The sequence below is a fragment of the Eleutherodactylus coqui genome, chromosome 1, assembly GCF_035609145.1.
Source record: "Eleutherodactylus coqui strain aEleCoq1 chromosome 1, aEleCoq1.hap1, whole genome shotgun sequence".
NCBI lineage: Eukaryota > Metazoa > Chordata > Amphibia > Anura > Eleutherodactylidae > Eleutherodactylus > Eleutherodactylus coqui.
The window spans coordinates 487,529,932-487,548,764 of NC_089837.1; the positions used below are offsets into that span (position 1 = coordinate 487,529,932).

Consider the following 18,833-nt stretch of genomic DNA (forward strand, 5'->3'; position numbering starts at 1 on the left):
GCCTCTATGCCCACCTGTATCACATCTTGCATCTAAGCTAGACTGTGTACAACAGGGTACTAGAGCCTCCATGCCTCCTGTATTACATCTTGCATCCAAGCTAGAGGCCACCCAATAAGGTACTAAAGCCTCTATGCTCGCCTGTATCACATCTTGTATCCAAGCTAGAGGTGGCCAAACAGGGAACTAGAGCCTCCATGCCCACCCGTATCACATCTTACATCCAAGCTAGAGGCAGTACAACCTGGTACTAGAGGCTCCATGCCTCCCGTATTACATCTTGCATCCAAGCTAGAGATGGTACAACAGAGTACTAGAGCCTCCCTCCAAGGGGTCAGTTTTGTGCAATAAATTTTCTTTTAGCTTTCATATTGCAATCAGTTATATCACTGTTGGAATCACACATATAAAGTTTTGTTCGATTCCGACAACTCTGGCTGGGTTCACACAGGGCGGATTTGCAGCGGCAATTCCGCGTGGAATTTTGCCGCGGCCGCTAATCTTGGGATTAGCCAGCCATGTGGACGAGATTTCTCAGAAATCTCGTCCACACGGGACGGCCAATCCGCTGCGGTAAGTCCGGCCGCCGCAGCCGCGGTTTCAAAATATGCAGCATGTCCATTCTTTTTTTCTTTCCACCGCAGCCGCGCTCCCCTCTATGGGAGCGCCGGCCGCGGCGGAAAAGCGAGTGGCCGGACCGCTTCAAAGCCGCCGCGGGTTTTTCCGCGGCGGTTCTCCCGTCGAAAATCTCGCGGTTTCGGCTGCGGCCAAACCACAGGATTTCCGACGGGAATACGTCCTGTGTGAACCCAGGCTTATGTTTTTGATGATGAGTGTAGATAAGGCATACAAAGGGTGCCACGCCAACTGATACTGATATGCTCCTGTATATCGCAGTCCGGCTGTCTGCATGCTGAGGAATGTGGTTTTATACCTACTAATGCTTCGTTCCTCTAATGCCTACTGCACCTCCCATGTGCCACATGTGGCTGGCGGTCAGCTGGATTGCTCTCCTCAGATGGGACCTGGTGACAGACTTTGCATTGGGCCAGTAATTACCGAATATGGCACACATCTATAGGATCTGATGTGCCTGCCCCGTCTTTCTTTCATAGCTGTGATGAATGCCCTTTTGCCGTCACTTTCTATGTATTCAGATGCATGCAGTGTGTGATGTACTGACACCTTCCCGCTATAGTTTCCGTCCGCTGAACCAGAAATGCTTTGCTTGGGTGCTAGTGGACGTCCGCTCAACAAAACTCTTGGATGTGGAAGAAAAAAAAATATGACACCGTGCTACTCTGTCGTTGCTTTCAGTAAATCCCAAAGAAAATCCATTTCTTGGCAACACACATTTACAATTCAATAGAATTTTAAAGCAGCCGAGATGAATGAATCGTGTGCACATCTGATTTATAAGGACAGTTTAATATGAGCAGGGCTCCAGTTTAAAAAAATACATTAGGCCTTGATATGGTACAAATGTTTTCTCTCCCGTCTACGCCATAAATCATTCACATCAGTTTTATTTGTGCACACTGTCAGGCGTATTTAATAGCCCTGTAGTCTTCTAGCGGAAAGTCTTCTTCTATCGTACCTACCCAAGGGACTAAAGTCTACATGCAGAATTAAAGGGGTCGACCAAGTGCAAGGCAACTTTCTAAAAAAAAACCTCTCTAGGTCTGTTAAAGGGGTTCTGTCACTAAAAAAGAAAAATGCTATACTTATCTATTCTTCCCCCATCAGTCTACTGATCTTTGCCTCCCTTATCTTCTCCTGTCTCCTGCAGTCCAGGGGGTCACTTCACCTCCAGCTGCCCGATTCTTCTCCTTCCTGAGAGGTTAAGTACATTTCGTTGGCACTCTTCCAATGTACATTACATCACAGCTCACAGACCAGCAGGAGGACTGCCTATCTTCTTCAGAGATTGCTCATGCGAGCTGTCTCTGAAATAGATTACAATTCCTTCCTAGGCAGTGAAGCTACAGCACAGGGATGTGACCTTCACTGACCCAGCCGGAAGGAATTTGTGATAAGCAGCCCTCATAACAAGCTGATGAAGAAGATGTGATTAGGAGACTGACAGGGAAGGGATAGGTAAGTTTAGATAATTTTTTTAATGACAAAACCCCTTTAAAGCAATAACACTCCTGGTCCAATGCTGTTGCTCTGCCATCCTGCTGGTCTTTGTTGTGGAACGGATAGCCAATCAGAGGCCGCAGTGGACAGGTGGCGTTTTCCTGGTATCTTAGCTCCCACCAATCCGAACGGTGATGCCTAAAGAATGGCCTCTGATTGGCTGCAGCAGTTAAATGGTTTATGTTCCATGACAAGGACCGTGAGGCAGCAGTGCTGGATCGCCAAGGACGGGGAAGTATGCCTACTTTTATTTTTTCAACAGGCCTGGATAGATTTTTAGAAAGTTGCCTCAAATCTAGAAAACCCCTTTGAAGCTTATCTAATCAGTGTTCTTATGAAGAACAAAACCTCACTGGGGACCTAGGAGGATTTTCTAATGTGCAACTTTAAAGGGGTTGTCCAGTTTTAAACAACCGATGGCCTATTCGTAGGATTGGCCATTAATAGTAGAAAGGCGGAGGTTGATCAGCTGTTCGCTGGGCCAGTGCGTTCATGTACTGAGCTGATTTCTGTAGGAAGTAGACAGTTCTGTTCCCATTGCAGTGGTCAAACTTGTTATTACCGGTAAACTTCCCATTCACTTTTATTGGAACTTGGTCTGCAGTAGCAAGCCTCTCCACTATAGGGGGAATGTAGCTATCTACTTCCTGCAGAAATCGGCTCAATGCATGAGCACACCGGCCCAGTGAACACCAAGGATCCCTGGTGACAGCCCCCCACCGATCTACTATTGATGGCCTATCTTGTACATAGGCTATGAGTAGTTTACAACTGGACATCACCTATAATCATTATGTCGCTTGTAGGTCTAAGATTCTTTGCTGATCAGTTTTTTAATGTATTTTTAGAGCAGTCAAGTTTTTCTGATACAGAGCTCCAAATTCCCTGTATAGACAGATTTCAAAGATGCAGTAAGTTTCTGGCTACCTGCAACCACCAGTAGAGGAAGCTAATGAGCTTATTGCATACTGTTTTAATATTGATTTCAGTGGATAAACAGTATGCAATAATCACCACCTAGTGGCAGCTGATAAGATGACAGTTTTTCTTTCTATGCCTTTGCAGATGACTTGGAGCTCTGGACCAACAAATTCCAGCTACTACAGTAGAAGTATATAATAAGAAATGGGAAAAAGTTTGGACTAGAGCATAAGAAAAGCGAAATGTTATTTAAAGGACCTCATCATGTAAACTTTGTTATATATGATGTGTTGGCAAACATATTGGGACACCAACAGGTGATGAAATTCGATTTTATTCATATTTTTCAATACAGTGTTGGGCTGCCTTTGGCCTTAATGACTGCAGTCACCCTCCTAGACATGCCCTCCACAAATTTCCAATAGATGTGTGGAGGCCAATAGCCCATAATAGAATCTTCTGTGGGTACAATGCAGTCGCGTAGAAACAGCTCTCCATGCAATTGTCACACCCAAGTGCGGCCATTCAATCAGAAGTTGGTGTACTGTGGTTCAGCTGTCCACAAGACATGCTTCCACTCATTTACATCCAAGAACAATGCCCCAAGCACCATCGTAGGCACCTCTGTGCATTCACTGCTGTGATATTGGGCTTGTGTGCAGCAACTCGCCCATGGTAACCCTTCACATGCAGTTTAAACAACCCGAGCGAGTGTTTTAGCAGATGATGCGCGTGATGCCTTCACAGCTCGAACAAGGCTTTGTTGTCTATGTTATGTCAGTTTACAAGGTCTCCCTGAACGCGACTCAACTGCATGCACATCAGATCTTTTCTATTTCGGTCTGTCTGTGATCTATTAGTATACCCAAGTCTCTTTCACATGTGCTGCTGCTTAGCCCAATTCCTCCCATTCTGTATGTGCTTTCTTCATTTTTCTTGCCCAGATGTAGGACTTTGCATTTCTCCTTGTTAAATACCATTCTGTTAGTCGCCATCCACAGTTCAAGCTTTTCTAGGTCTCTTCCTAGTGTTAGCTAATCCTCCTAGCTTTGTGTCGTCAGTTTCCCATCAATTCCCTTCTCCAGGCCATTTATAAAAATGTTGAATAACACTGGGCCTAGGACAGAGCCGTGTGCTACCCCACTTGACACATTGAAACAAATTACCAAATATGGAAGAATAAGTATGGTAGGAGATACTTTGTCAAATATTTTACTAAAGTCAAGATATACTATATCCACCGCATTTTCCTGATCAACCCAGTCGCTGATTCTGTCATAGAAGGAAATTAGATTTGTCTGGCATGACTTGTTTGTTACAAACCCATGCTGGCTCTAGTTGATTACACCATTCTCATCCAAGTACTTGCATACATGCTGTTTAATGGTTTGTTCAAAGATCTTTCCCGATATAGAAGTCAGGCTCACAGGTCTGTAGTTTCCTGGATCCACCTTCTTCCCTTTTTTGAAGATAGGGACAACATTTGCCCTTTTCCAATCTTTTGGGACTTCTTTTCTCCAGGAATTTTCAAAAATTATGGGGAGTGGTTCAGCAATTACCTCCGCTGCTTCCTTTAGTATCCTAGGATGTAATTCATCTGGACCTTGAGATTTGAATTCATTTAAGTAGGCTGTTTTTTCACCATCTCTCTGATTATAAATAGCCTGCATTCTTTTATTCCTCTAATAGCACAGGGAAGATCTGTTGATGTTATATCTACTTTCTGCGAGAAAACAGATACAAAATAGGAATTAAAAATGTTGTCCTTCTCAACATCATTTTTAACCAATTCACCATTTTCATTCTGTAAATATCCAATAGCATGTTTGACTTTTCTTTTGCTTTTGACATACCCCTAAATTCTTTTTTATTATTTTTGGCCTCTCTTGAAAGCCTCGATTCATTATTTTCCTTGTCCCTACCTCATGCATTGGGCTTTGCGCACACTAAGACTCCCTTCAAGCAACTATGTGGTGCTGATGGTCCAGTGTGCCATGCTTCATTTGTATTGTACTAAATTGTCAGCCAAACTCGGCCATTCTCTCCCGTCTGCTATGGTGGGAGAGGGATTTGTGTGTCTCTTTTATAGAGGATCAGAAAATCAAAATTTTCACGCATACACATAAATTCCCAATTGCTGGAAAGATTCAGGAGATGGGTTTCCAGATACTTTTTCGGTGGCATAGGGTGCCCTCTCAGATTCACCTGTTTAGGCCAGAGATATCCCCACTCTGCTGTAGGGATCAGGGTACTTTAATACACATATTCTGGGACTGCCCAACATTAGCTAGCTTTTGGGGCTCGGTTTGGCGCATAACTTCTAAATTTATGAATTTTTCTCTACTCACGTCCCCAACACTGTTCTTGCTACACTTCAGCAATGTACTGTTATCTAAGTACAGACATTCCGTGGTGCAACATTGGGAGTAACGCGGCCTACGCTTGTATCCCTAAATTGTTGGGACAAACCTCACCCCCAAGGATCTCGCTACAGTTTCATAAAATACAGGCGATTGTAAAGATTGAGGACCTTACAGTGACTATTAAAGGGACTCAAGATGAGTTCCTAAAATTGTGGTTTTGTTGTTTGTAGTTTCAGAATTCCTCCTAATATCGGTCGTTATCCCTCATCTAAAACTTCTACGGTTCCGTGGCTCTTCTCCATTTTTACATTGCTATTGCCCTATTCTTGGGTCTGTTGTCTTTTGCTCCCTTAACCCCCAGGTTCTCCCTTGTTGTTGGTGGTGGTACGTGGGTTCATCTTATTTCACTGTGTGTTGACTTTTATTTCTTGAATTTGTACTGTTATGGAAAGTGTTATGTCTTTCTATATTTGATAGCTTGTTGGCCTGCGTGCCATATTGTTGATGTGTTTGCCTCTAATTGCAAAAAGTTAAATAGAAGAATTAAAAAAAACCAACTTGGTACAACCTCTTTAATGCTCTATTTCTGCACACACTATGTAATGTTCATCACACAACTTAATTTGTGCCATTCCTTGATTCACCTTAAAACGATCCAACAGTCCTACGCAAACCAACATGGCCGCACTACTTCTTTGACTAATTCATGTTCACTGCACATTGGTAGTCTAAGACTCTAGACCTCTCTCTTATTGGACAGCATTTCTCATGTGAGCAGCACTGACCAATCACAGCTGCGTCTAGTGTCTTTGACTACCAATATACTCCCAATGCACAGTGCAATTCAGGTAGCCAGAAGCAATGCAGCCATCTAGGTTTGTCCGTGGCTAGAGGGTCACTTTAATTCGATAACCTGAACTAGACCACCAACAACCAAGAATGTTAGAAATTAAAATTTGTGTAGGATTGTCTTGAGAACTTCTAGAAAGGGCAAGAAACATGCTGTATTAGTGACCCCTTAACAACGATAAGCCTTCAGATTTGTCCTACAGACTGTTTTAGGAGAAGCCTGTTATCACCTTTGAGCCCCATAAACTATATTATGGGGCTGAAAGGAGAGGCACTGGGGAGTCTGGGGAGCATATATCTATATTACACTCAAGTTCGGCACTAACAACCAATGAGGTTGAATCAGGGAACCCAAACAACCAATGAGGTTGAATCAGACAAGCCAAACAACCAATCAGGTTGCTGGAATTGTGAATCAGAACCAATAAGGTTGCTGGAATTGCTCAATAGTGCTGAACTTGAGTGTAATATAGATATATGCGTCTGGGGAGGTATGTTTTATACTTAGTGGGTGCCTTGTTCCAGTAATGTGTCCCCGTGAAGTTGGCACATGAACACAAAGTGATTCTTTTCAGACACATCTGTGCATATGCTCTCAAATTCATCTCTATGGAAGAGCGCATGCACAGCGCAAGAACGGGGCACCCAGAGTGTAAGAAATATCACTCCCCGGAATCTACATTCCTTCACCTCTCAGCCCCTTAACTTAGTTTATGGGGCTCACAGGTGATGAGCGGTTCCCTTAAGGTCATACTGTACTATGTTGGCGTGAACCAGGGGCGTAACTATAGAGGGTGCAGGGGATGCGGTTGCCCCCGGGCCCAGGAGCCTTAGGGGGCCCATAAGGCCTCTCTTCTCCATATAGGGAGCCCAGTACTATGAATAAAGCGTTATAGTTGGGGGCCCTGTTACAGGTTTTGCATTCGGGCCCAGAAGCTTCAAGTTATGCCACTGTGCAGCATGGTTTAGGTATGGGTACAGATACAGATAGAGGGGGAAGCCCAGCTCACCTTTTGCATCAGGGCCTCTGAGCCTTTAGTTACGCCCCTGGCGTGAACTGTGCCAAGTTAATTAAGCAGTGTCTCTTAATAAATTCTGTCTTATAGGCAAAAAATAAAATCTAAACCTGCTATGAGCTGGCCCTGCCCCTCCCGGTTAACCCCTATTTTTGATAAATTGCCAGAAGGCAAGAAAAGTAGCAAATTTTAGCACAAATATAGCATTTTTTGAGTTTTCTAATGCCAACAAACTAGTGCAAAGTTTCCCCCATAGTCTCTCTAAGGTGTAAGCCACCACTAGTGTATTCGCATAAGTCATCTGACACCTATTGAAACTGTATATATTAATAGCCAATATGATTATGAGTCTTCTGAACTCGAGGAAAACTGTGCATATGAATATCCAATGTGGTGACCTTGCCTTTTACGTTGTGTATCTGCTCATCTGCTATGACAGTTCTGATATTCGTTGTCCACATACTATAGAAAATCCATCCAAAATTTTGATAGCAAAGCAATAATCTGCACTTATCGATTCCAAGACTATTCCAGCCATCTAATGGAAATTGATTGCCGTATCTAGCTTCTAAGTTGATGGGACCAGACAGCACATAGTGTATGTCATGGCAGAGATTTAGTTAAACATAGGTATAAGCCGTGTTCTGTCTCTGCTCGTGGTAGGCCATAATTATGTGTTAAGTAGAGTCTCCAAGTTTGTATTCATGACCCAACGCACCTTTCTTATTCAATTATTTCTTGTGTTTGTCATACTGTAATAATAGGTTGTCATGCAGAGACATTGTGCAGACATTAATCTTTGAGATGATGCCAGACATTAAGCATTGTGGCAGGCCGAAGGTTTGAGGTACTGAGACAGCGAGGTCATATGCCGAGACGGCTTCAGAGAGACAATCAGGTCACTTTATTTGTAGGCCCTGCTGCAAAATCCAAATTCCTCCGGAGTTAAATTTCATTTCCAAGCTTTGTACTAAGTATACTGTGAGCTTAAAGCTTCTGTTTATTAGGAAAGTTGAACTATGACTAATTTTATTGTGATGAATTTCCTTACAGTGTTTAAATTATATATTTTTATTACATATTAACAATGGTGTTTTTCATTTTTTAGGTGACGTCATAAAAAAATCTTGAAATATTTATGCTCTCACAATGGCCACTAGAGCAGACACAGCAGACTGATACTTTATATTTTATGCAGCTCACTTGTCAGCTTTGCTGTATAGACTGGGGCAGAGTCATTGAGTCATCTCCAGAGGACAAGGAATTTAGAGGGGTTATCCAGGCTAGTTTTTTTTTTTTTTTGAAAAGCTACTCAGTGTGGTGGAAAAACATAATAGAAGATATATAGCAAAGCTGTAGAAAAATAGACATGGGTGCACATCCACATATTATATATTGATCTAGTGCTTCTAAGCAATATTTATAAACAGGAAGTTTTTTTTACATTTAGATCAAATTGTATTAGCTCACTAACCACTTCATAACGGCCTCTTTTTAGTAGGTCCCTACACTACTGGGCGCAGCAATGCATGGCAACCCCCTGCCACCACAATACAGCACCTGCAGGAGCATCAGCCCAGCTTCCCAACAACAACACTGCTGCCAGGCTCAGTCACCGTGGCTCTAGGTCACACCACCCCATGGACACCGCACCATAATAACCTGGGCTGCCAAGTGAGCAGGACTCTAGAGCTTACCTGTCCATATATTCCAGGCAGTTGCCCTTTTTGCAGTCTCCTGCTATTTAAAAACACCCGGGGCAAATGCGTTGGGTTGCTACCACAAGCAAAACCCAGGGGGGCACAGGCTATGCAAATACAGCAAAGCTGTAGAAAAACATGAGCACACATCCACATATTACATTTGCATTAAATTGTATAAGCCCATTAGCTACTTTATGGCAACCTTTTTTAATGGGTTCCTACACTACTGGGCGCGGCACCGCATGGTAACCCCTGCCACCACAACACAAGAAGATATAATCCCCTCCCCTGATCATCCACTGATACTGTTCTGAAGGTGCTCACTCCTAGGCGGCTCTCTACTTCCTGCTGCAGTGACTGCTTCCTGATGCCTGACAGCAGGGACATTTGACTGACGCAGTCAAACACTGTCTCATTTTGCCCAGTAGAGGGCATCGTATCGGAAGTGGCAAGGGATCAGTAAGGGTGACATTGACTTGCAGGAATGCCGCCTTCCAATGGGTGGCACTGTAGAGGCATTGTTCCATCTCTCCATTTGCATATTTCTCAGAGCATCATGCATGGCCTTATAAGTCTCATCACCTTCTAGGTGCTCTCCCTAAGGAGAAATAATACCCTTCCTGATTCATGTCTACAGGCTTCTCACTAGCAAAGCCAGAAACCTACTGCACCGTGAGGAGGGGCAATCACCCCAAAAAAGCTGTTTGTGCATGGTTAGCCTCTTACTTTTGGAGAATATTCTGGCTTTGGCTTTCAATTCCCAGTAATTGTTACAAGGCTTGTTAAGAGTTCTGACATTGACTTGCGGCAATGCTGGCTTCCAATAGTTGGCACTTTACATGTATTTCTCCATTTTCTCATTTACTTGGAACAACTGTCACTTACATTCGCTTTATCGAACAACTAACCAAACCATAATTGTTTTGTGTGAAGCCATGTAAAATGTGTACCCATCCAGCTTTCTGAGGAAGAGACATTTGGCCTTGAAACGCATCAAACTGCTCGTTCAGTAGAAGAAGTAAAGTTTTACCTTTTGGTGTTGAACATTGTCTTCACCCATTAGGGTTGCTCTGTACCTCAGCCAATTTTTCCCAGTTTTCTGTAAACGTCTTTTTTTGACTGGATAACCCCTTTAATGGCAGTTGATAGCTCTGCTGTATTCCTATAGCCTAGTAAGACAGAATAGTAACACTATGCACACAGATAGGGCTCTGTATGCAGTTTTTTCACTCCCTGGTCTCTGGGGTTGTGCTAAATTACTTCCTGGAGACTTTAACAGTCTATGATTTTTCTCAGTCAATTTACTCCTATTTACTGTATTTTAGCTGCCAGAAAGTACACCTACTATTGCGCTATGCAGACAATTCAGAAAGGAAGTGGGTGTTTCCAATATGGCCGCCTCAAAGGAAAATAAAAAAAATTGACGCAAGGTATCAAAACAAGAATAAACACATTATTTATTTTCTACGAAGTTACATCCAATTAATGGAACTAAAAGTTAACGCATGACACATTCCTTTTAAGCTGTAAGAATACTATATAAAGAGGTGTTGACAATGTGTGCTGTTGCTGTTCTTCAGGCGTCCTCTCTGAACAAATTAGGAACGTTACATTTTTATGTTTTGGTATTCATTATTATTTTTTCCGATTCACTTGGCAAAATAACTTTGAATGCATTTTATGAAGGTTCACATAATAGGGTCAGTCCAATGGGGGGCAGGGGGAGATTTATGAGCCACACACAAGCCATTAGATGAGCGTAAGTTGTCTGAAAAGTTAGTTCCCCTACAGCCTCTTTCTATGGGCCCTTTTAGGACATATGGACATCATAGAAGGTATTCTCAGCTCCGGAACCACCAACACCAGAGACGGCAGCTGTTCACATTGAGCAGCTCAAGTAACAAGAGTTGATATTCGCAGATCTGAATCCCCCAGAGATATTAGCCCAACTTGCGGCTGGCCATATGTTTCTTTTGCAGTGGCTATATGTAAAGGACATATAGTATTGCATGATGTGGGTTAATCATTGGTCATCCATGTGATTTGTGGAGGGGTCGGGTCTACCAGAATCTAATCAAAGCTAATCTTTGTTAGCAGCTCTCCTCACTGGCTATTTAAGGAGATCCTGAGTGTAAGACCCCTCTCTATCATATCCAAATACCCTCAATGAGGCACAGGGTTAGGGTTAGGGTTTGGGTTTAGGGTTAGGTTAAGGGCTAGTATTATGTATTAATGGAAATGTACAAAGTTGTGATTATCTTCCTCAAGCAGGGGCATAAGTAAAGGCTCAGGGGCCCTGATGCAAAAGGTGAGCTGGGCCCCCCCTCTATCTGTATCTGTACCCGTACCCATATCTAAACCATGCTGCACAGAGGCATAACTTGAAGCTTCTGGGCCCCAATGCAAAACCTGTAACAGGGCCCCCAACTATAATGCTTTATTCATAGTACTGGGCTCCCTATATGGAGAAGAGAGGCCTTATGGGCCCACTAAGGCTCCTGGGCAACCGCATCCCCTGCATCCTCTATAGTTACGCCCCTGTCCTCAAGTATTGCTGTACAGTATATATGGCTGCAGGTACAGATGTAGCAAACTTTCATTTGGCATTCAATATGTTATGACAACTCAACTGCTGTAAATCAGGCTATCACGATGAGCCAGTCACGTTAACGACTGATTTATCTGTATAGCTTTCACTAACACCTTTTTACCGAAAGGCAACCCAACGGGTGCCATATTCATGGTTTTCTGCTGACAGTACCTTCTCTCACTGTCACCACCCTCCACCAACCGCTGTTGCTGGCATACTAAAGGTCTTCTATGCAGTAGCTGCCGCATTATCCTACCGGGTGTTTTGAACATAGATCATGCATGTGTGCTTAGCCTGTCCATTAAAGTGCCAGAGCATGCACCCAACTTTCCTATCTCCACCCTTTCCAGATGCTTCCTAGGTTATCTAAGGCACTGTCTCACACTGGAGGATATTTGAGCAAAAGATTCCTAGTTATCCAAGTGAAAGTGTCCCAGCATTCTGTTGCTACCTGCTTTCCCCCTTGCTTATATACCCAATTTTCCAGAACTCTGAACCCAATTTTCCAGACTTTTCTGACCTCCTACTTGATATACCATATTGCATGAACTCGATCAGTTCCAACCTTGGCCTACTCTACTGACTATGTCTTTGCCTGCTGCTTTGGTACCACGCTCCTGTGCCTTTTGACCTCCGTGGATCAGCTATCACTACAATAGGGGTTCCTTGCAGTGAAGACCATAAAGGGGGTTAAAGGGGTTGTCCCGCGAAAGCAAGTGGGGTTATACACTTCTGTATGGCCATATTAATGCACTTTGTAATGTACATTGTGCATTAATGATGAGCCATACAGAAGTTATTCACTTACCTGTTCCGTTGCTGGCGTCCCCGTCTCCATGGTGCCGTCTAATTTCAGCGTCTAATCGCCCGATTAGACGCGCTTGCGCAGTCCGGTCTTCTCCCTTCCGAATGGGGCCGCTCGTGCCGGAGAGCTGCTCCTTGTAGCTCCACCCCGTCACGTGTGCCGATTCCAGCCAATCAGGAGGCTGGAATCGGCAATGGAGCGCACAGAGCCCACGGTGCACCACGGGAGAAGACCCGCGGTGCATCGTGGGTGAAGATCCCGGCGGCCATCTTACTAAGGTAAGTAAGAAGTCACAGGAGCGCGAGGATTCGAGTAAGTACTGGACGTTTTTTTTTTTTTACCCCTGCATCGGGTTTATCTCGCGCCGAACGGGGGGGCTATTGAAAAATAAAAAACCCCGTTTCGGCGTGGGACAACCCCTTTAAAGGATGAAAAACAAAGGGCTCCTTAGAGTAACCCTTAAGGTAGCACATTGCGTTACAAGCTGCACGAATGCACAACACTCCCTACTAGACACCTTCACCTTAAATATGCACAGCTGGTTGTGTGCATTTCTGGAGAGGTTGTGCAACATGCGACAAGCGGGAAGAGGCCTGCGCTCTCTGAGCAGTTTTTAAGAGGAGACTGAGGAGCAGTGTCATGGTGTCGATGAGTGCAGTGCGCTCTATGTAATCTTCCGCACGGATGAAGGTAGATAACAGGATATGCACGATTAAAGGAATTAGGTGAACGTGACGCCAGTGCCTGACTTAAAAGATATTGGTAGCGAAATAAGACTAACACTCGTATTTGAGTAAATTGCAGGCACACCATTTACTGTGGAACATGGCTGTCTGCAGGAATATTAACACAGTAGAGCTTGCATATACACAGTTTAACATTTGATACAGGGATAAAGAAGTGCTGGGGGGGGCAGCACCTGGGATAAGGGAGAATAAAGAGAGAACTGAATATGACTGAAAACAACAACCCGTATCATCCCACTAACAGTATTTTGCCATCTGGACACATGACATAACAATCTCCAGTATTCACTCATTTGGTCTTATGGAGATTCTCTGCTGCCTGCAGCGTGTGGCTCAGTGGCTTCTCTGGCTCTTTGTTACAAACATGGAGGAAAGGCATAGCTTGCAAGGGTTTCGGGTCTTTTCTCTCAATGTCCTAAATTATTGATTAGCAGCTGCACACAGGGTTGCTTGAAAGTTGTCATTAAGTGCCTCTAGTTACAGAACAGGGGAGGGGGAAGCTTAGTTGCGGCCATTTTTCCCCTTGCGTCTGCCTCTCTCTACTCTGACTCCTGCACTCTACTTACAACACTTTTCTATTTTTCTACTATGCCGCACATCACAGGAAACAGGAAATATCCCCCCTCCTTCACTCAGAGAACTTATGTCAGCTAGGCTGTGGTTAGCCCCACCCCTTGACCAATCAGGGAACTTCTTTCCTCTGCTGAGTCACATGACCTATGACATCCTCCTAGTTCCTTTTGCCAGGTGCTAAAACGATTGCTTTACAGTGAAATTACTAAGCTAAAATAACTATTTAGTTCCCTATCCTGACTCCATCTTCTTATTAATCGAAATCCAGCATCACTACCCTCGGCTAAATGAGCTATAGCTGAGACAGTTGCTTTTGACTTGCAGTTAAGTGCTTTTATACTGTAATGCTTTCCAGGTCACTACAGTTATAAACTTCAAAAACAGGGAGATAAGACAGATGCTCTGCATTGCACAGGTTCCAGGTAAAAGCATATAATCACGTAATTAAACCCATAAAAGCGTATGAAAGGATAACTGACATTTTTCAAGTATTGACTGTTTTTATTTAAAGAGCAGTCACTGCTCAAAATGCAATTTTTATGGACAAGCAAAAGGTTGGGGTTTAGGTGTATTTGAATTAAAATTAGACATTGTTGCCATTTCAGTGACATTTCCGGTGTTATTAGAAAAAAAAATCAATACTTACCTATTCCTGGCTCCTTCAGTCCCCCGGGTCACGTCACCTCCAGCCATCTGGATTCTATTCTTTCTGTTATGTAGCGTACATTCACAGGCATTCTGCTTCCTGCAGATCAGTGTACCCGGTCACTAGTGACGTAGCGTTAACTGCCCAGTAGGGAATGCCAAATCCTATGATAGGCTATTTCCATGACTGCACATGCGCGGCAATAGTATATAAATATTTGCGGCGAGACAACGTGAATGTGCAGCTTCGGCAATAGCCTGGCATAGGATTCGGCATTCCCTGCTAGACATTAAACGCTACATCACCTAGTGACCGGGTACACTGACCTACAAGAAGGAGAATGCCGACAATGTACATAACATCACAGGAAAAAGAGGATCCGGATGGCTGGAGGTGAAGTGACCCGGAGGACTGGTGGATCCAGAAGACAATCAGGGAGGTGAAAATGTGATAAGAAGACTGCCTGGGGACAAATAGGTAAGTATTGATTTTTTTTCTAATGACAAAACACCTTTAAATGTCCCCTAATTTGGAATTCAAATGTTGGTAAGGAAGCACTTGTCATTTTATACAGTATGTCAATGAGCCAGTAGTTTGAAGTTTTTCTCCACATATACAATATTTATCTAAAATAGATTTAACCCTTTCCAATCCACTGTCTGACCTCTGAAGACATTATGATTTAAGGCTGTACAGCTCCGATGTTGGAAGACGTCCGTCCGGGTTCTCTTACTGTATATTGCCAGCCTCTCTGCTGTCGGAGCCTATCCAACGTGTCACCTCATGCAGTACTGGCTTTAGCCAGCAGATAGCGCCGTTGTATAACAGCTGAAAAAGAGTAAGCCTCCTAGGAAAACCAGAATACGGATTGGAAAGGGTTAAGGCGTCTTGCACACAGACCATGTTTTTGTCCAATTTTTTTTCCATTGGACAGAAATAGCACCCATTCATTTGAATGGGTGTATGCATGTGGGCTTTTTTAACTTGAATGGAGATGTCGTATTCTTGCACGAAAATAGCACATGTACATGTAGGGGGTCCCGGACATCGGATAGCCTGTGGGCAGGATGTCCATGTGCTGTCCGATCCAAATTGCACCCTAGAGTCTCAGGATGTCCATGTCTGTCCGTGTGGAAGTAGCCTAATAGAAAATTCACCTAATCCGAATTTGGAATCTGAAATGTAAGTTTTTTTTTCTAACAAGCTGCTTACTTTCTATAAAGCACATTCCGTTTATTGGGAGACGACATTATTTCTGCTCCTGTTTTTCTGGTTCCCACTACACAATAATTAGATTCTTTCTGCACAATCGCCATCATTTTTCTTTCATCCTTGACACTGATGCCTGCGCCGTCCATTTCAGATATTGCCAGTATCTCCACCAGGCATCTAACCCATTTTATTGTGTTTATTATTTCGGCCTTCAGCTTTTTATAGCAAGTATGTTTATCTAATTTATTCTTTTTGTATCACGGATGAAAAACATTCTGTTTCATCTTTAAGATTCTGCTGTATGCTATTAGCATTTTCTTCTCTACAGTAAAAAATGATTTCTTTTTTAGCCTTCAAAGTAATGCGGTTCATATAATAAAAATAATAAATAGAATCTGCAGTGCATCTAAACTAAAAAAAAATGGAGCAACTTTGCAAATAACCTTGACTAAAAATCTATGGGTTTGTGTATACAATGTAGCCAATGCGGTTCCATGCTTACGACCTTCAAACAAAGACTGTGTGTAATCTGCCATTGCAGACACACAGAGACTGTTCTACATACCATGCCAATACATTGTTACACATATCACACAATACATACAATATACATAATATACATACAATATTCATACAATATACATTTCATGGTTGCCCACAGCTTAATTAAAACAAATCGCAGCACCCTCAGTTTTGCCTAGGGACCCGCGGGAACGGCTTCCATTAAAGTGAATGGAAGCCGTCCAATCTGCGGCACACCCAGAACTGTCCCAAGGGAAAGCAGGAGATTTCCCACTGCGCATGTGCGGGGGGCGTGCCGGCCAGTGGGCCCGCCCACATACCGATGCACCCGCCTACAAGCACGGAGGAGTTGCCAGACGACCCGCATGTGTCCGGAATGTCCTCACACCGCAGGCAGGGTGGGATCCCACGGCAGTACTTCTGCCCACGGAACCCGACCCGCCCATGGACATGAGACCTAAAACTTCACTAAAGGCCCATTTACAGGCAACGATGGTCGTTTGAAAGAATGACTCAATGACTTTTTTGCCTTCAAATGTTGAGCGTTTACATGTAAAGATAATTGTTTGAAATCCTCGCCATTTCCCTCATTAGTTGTGCCAAAAATGTATATATTGTTTGCTCAGGTGGGCGTGTGTATATGAAGAATCTCTCAGCTTTAGGTTTTTAATTAGTGTGAAGAAAAAGCCATTGTCTACTACATGAGTCATTGTGTTCAGCTGGGCAAACAATCGCCCCTCCCCGCAATTCATTTGAAAGACTGAACGATCGAACAAATGCTGTTTAAACCTAACGACAAGTGAACAAACTAACAACTATTTTTATGCAGGCTGAAACCCCGCAATAAACGTCAAGTTACCAAATAGTGCACGATGGCTTCTCGTTGACACGTAACGATTATCGCTCACTTTCGATAATTTGAACGAATTTTGAGCAATAGTCGTTGTGTGTAAATGTGCCTTTAGGGCAATGCAATCATGTTCCCCCACTTCATTGGCCATATAGTAGGGATAATTGCTTCCACTGAAGTCAGTCTACAGCCAAAAACGAATTGGCAGCACTTAAAGGACGTGCACCGAGATATAAAGTTATCAGCTATCTACCTTCTCTGATCCCAAAGGTCCCTAGATGAATAGAATCAAGGACGCACATGTGCACCACCATTCTATTCATTTCAATGACCGTACCAAACATTCACAAGTGTTCGTACTTGGCAATTTCAACATTGAGATTCAACAGAGCAGCGGCAAAAAAAGCTTCCTCCACACAATTCATGCATAGAGCTTCGGGACCCACATTCTTGGAATCGTGGGAGTCTCAGCGGTCGGACCCTCACTAATCATAAAGTTGTCCCCTTTAATTGTTAGTTTTTGATAGACGCTAATAGATTGTCAACTTCATTTGAGCAAGAACTGAAATTCTAATATTTAGGAATATATAGGAATAAATTAGGTTAAAGGGGTTGTCTCGAGGAAGCAGTGAATTTTTTTTTTGCCCAGTCCCCCTAATTAAGCATACATTACTAAGCCCCCCTGTAAATGACTTTTCTAGCTGGTTTGTACTTACAGTTCCAGCGTTTCAGCAACTTATAAAAATTTTCCCAAGATGGCCGCCAGCTCTTTTCCCATCGCTTGCTGTAGCCCGACGTGCGCGCTCCCGAGACGCTACCAGCTGTGTCTCCCTGACAACCAGACGCCCCGCAGCCGCCGACCGGACCCCTGGATTGAACGCGGCCGACCACGGCACACAGTCACCCACCGCCAGGCAGCAGGTAACCGGCGCTAGACCCCTGACAACAGACGAAGGCCCCCCCGGCCCAGCGGCAGCCCCCCCGGCCCAGCGGCAGCCCCCCAGCGGCAGCCCCCCCCCCGGCCCAGCGGCAGCCCCCCAGCGGCAGCCCCCCCCCCCGGCCCAGCGGCAGCCCCCCCGGCCCATCACTTACCTGGGCGGCGGGACGGCAGGACGGCAGGACGGCGGGACAGCTGGGCGGCTTCTCGGGACAGCTGGGCGGCTCTGCACCTTCCTCTAACAGAGGATGGTACAGAATGGCCGCTCCAGCGCGCTCCCGAGCAGTGACAGCTCGTCTGCGCATGCGCAGAAGAGCTGTAGCCGCGAGCACACTGAAGCGGCTCGTGCTGAGAGGAGAAGACTGGACTGCGCAAGCGCGTCTAAAAAAGCAAGCTGCCAGCGAATTTAGACGGAACCATGGAGACGAGGACGCTAGCAACGGAGCAGGTAAGTGAATAACTTCTGTATGGCTCATATTTAATGCACGATGTATATTACAAAGTGCATTAATATGGCCATACAGAAGTACTTAACCCCACTTGATTTCACGAGACCACCCCTTTAACTTAAAATGAGTCTTCAAGAAATACACTTAACAACTTTGGGATTGATCCACTCTTTGCCAATTTAAGGTTGGTGAAGGCCCCTAAACAAACACATGATTGGCCGTAAAGATGCCAACTGAATTTATGGCAATCTGTATGTATTAGGGCAAACCACTGTCTCACTTGGTGGAAAAAAGTATCTGGCATGATTTATGACAAATCTTTCTTCAATATGTTTTGTCAGAGGTTTCTGGCAGTTGGTAACTCCTTTCTCTATTTGGTAAGTTCTTGGTTGAGCACAGTACTGTATAGAGGCTGTGTCAGGTATAGCAGCTCAATACCATTCCCTTGAGTGAGGCTGAACTTCTCTCAGGACATGTGACTGAGGACCGCTACTTCACATATCTGAGAAGAG

General features: G+C 44.1%; 1 protein-coding gene across 1 annotated transcript in view; it reads left to right on the top strand.

The window, feature by feature from the left end:
* Positions 1 to 18,833, top strand: part of GUCY1A2 (guanylate cyclase 1 soluble subunit alpha 2) — a 193,611-nt gene that overhangs the window by 118,969 nt on the left and 55,809 nt on the right. The gene's annotated exons all lie outside the window — the stretch shown is intronic.